Genomic DNA, 2,255 nt, shown 5'->3' on the forward strand with positions numbered 1-2,255 from the left:
TTGGATTCTTAGTGCGATACTCTCAATTTACTGTTTATGCATAATACATGTTATATATAATTTTTTTTAACTATTTTTTTATGCAAATGTGTATAAAAAAGTGTTTCCTATCCATTTATATGCGTATCTTTAGCGTATCTTAGCGTATCTCCGATACGATACGATACCCTCCGATATGTATCTTAATTTTGGCCGACCGATATGACGACCGATACCGATACTTTAATCCTTGGTTACACTCCTCTTGTGGTTCTCTTCGGAATAATCATGTCTGCAATGTTTGGACTCATCAAGTACAAAGAGGTTTATCGCTTATTCAAGGTTGACAAGTTCAACTTTTGCATTTGTACAGTTCCTTTGTTAGGTGTTGTCTTCCTTAGCATGGACATTGGCCTTTTGCTATTTGTGAGGACCTTTCTTAGTTTACTGTCAATCCGTTTAGTTATTTAGTAAGTGATCTAATTTTATTTGACGATTTAACATTTTCTTTTCTCATTGGTCTTATAAAATAATGTAATCATAAAAGAATTCAACCAATGAAAACTTCTTGAATTAGCAATCCAAAATCAGAAAGTATCACATTTTGCGCGGGCCTTTTCTTTCCCACCGCTTTGATTTTCATCTCATCATTCCTACTTTTGCTTGGAGATTTGAGCATATAAATTGAGCATCATAGTATTGTGAATGGATTTCTACTTGTCTTTGATTTTCAACTATTCAAGTGACTGAGTCAATATGTTTCTTCTTCCTAGCTCCACATGTTTTCTTGTTTCTTCATTTTTGTTAGCTTCTCATGTAATCTCTGCATGACTAAAAGTCTAAAAAGGATAATTAATTTAATGGTCTATAAAATACTTTAAAAAAAAAAAAAAAAAAGACGTTCCATTGGTTGTCAATTCAGAATTTCACATAATTACTTTCAATATGGCTCTCAAATTTCTAAAATTAATATATAGAGAAATTCACATTTACCTCACCTAATTTTTCAAATAAAAAGACGATTTTACCCTTCTTCTTCACCTGAAATCACGGATAAAATCTTCTTGAGTCTACTTGTGGAGACTCTCTTGTGATTCAGGTTCGTAATCAGAGATTACTCACCATCCTAAAACCTTAATTTTATTAAGATGCACTTGAACCGACAGTTTGAAATGGAAAATACCTCTACTACTATTATCATTGCAACTGCTTATATAAAGTAGATCTTGACTCATTTCTCCAACCTCTATTCCAATTCGATTTACGTTTCGGAAAGCCAACCCTCTCAGACCAAATGAGGGTTTCCGAGGATCCAATCCAGCGGCCCTTTCTCCTCTCTGCTTCCGCCGGAGCTCTTTGCTGCCATCGCCACAAAAACTCTTCCAGTTAATGCGGGACCGAAAGAAATTGTGAATGAAGCCATCTCGCTCTCTATTTCTTTTCCTTTCTTCCCTTCACAAGTTCTCTTAGTCGCCGTCGAGCCAAGCCCAGCCATCATCGGAAAATTCTCTTTTCTTCACCGGCGAAGGAATAATAGGATTTGGGAAATTTGGCTTGAGGATGTGTAATAAGGGTAAAATGGTCTTTAGGTTCAGGATATTTTAGTTCAAGGTATAATAAAGGTAAAATAGTCTTTTTTCAATTTCAAAATCTAACACTTCACTCACGGTGTAATGTTTCATGGATCAAAATGTAATAAACAAAGATCAAGGGGGAGGATGTAATAAAGATAAACACGAAGAGCGGTGGATGTAAATTTTCCTAATGTATATATATATATATACACTATTAAAAGTATATACTTCATTCTTTTGGTGTACTTTTTCATGGGATAAGATTGCCCCTTTTGTCTTGTACTCCACATTTTCAGTATGTACCTTTTTTCAAAGGACAAAATTGTCCTTGTTCCAAATAGAAAATTGTAACTCTCTTCCCAAAAACCCTCTTAAAATAATAATAATAATAATTGGGGATTTTATGTTAAATAAATCTCTAATAACTAGGAATTATTTGGGGATGGAAAGTATTAAAGGAAACAAATAACTTTATGTTGGAGAATTATTTGGGGATCGGGAGGTTTTAAAATAAATAAATAACTCTAATCCTTGAATGATGCGAACAGTCACATCCCCTCGCATCCTTAATTTATGGCAAACTTTTCAAGTTGACTATAATATCCTTATTACAACATAAATCTCTCTCTCTCTCTCTCTCTCTCTCTCTCTCTCTCTCTCTCTCTCTGCTAAACGTCTGCAAGACAACGCCACCCTTCCCAC

Source organism: Macadamia integrifolia, chromosome 2, assembly GCF_013358625.1.
Source record: "Macadamia integrifolia cultivar HAES 741 chromosome 2, SCU_Mint_v3, whole genome shotgun sequence".
In the NCBI taxonomy this organism is placed as follows: domain Eukaryota; kingdom Viridiplantae; phylum Streptophyta; class Magnoliopsida; order Proteales; family Proteaceae; genus Macadamia; species Macadamia integrifolia.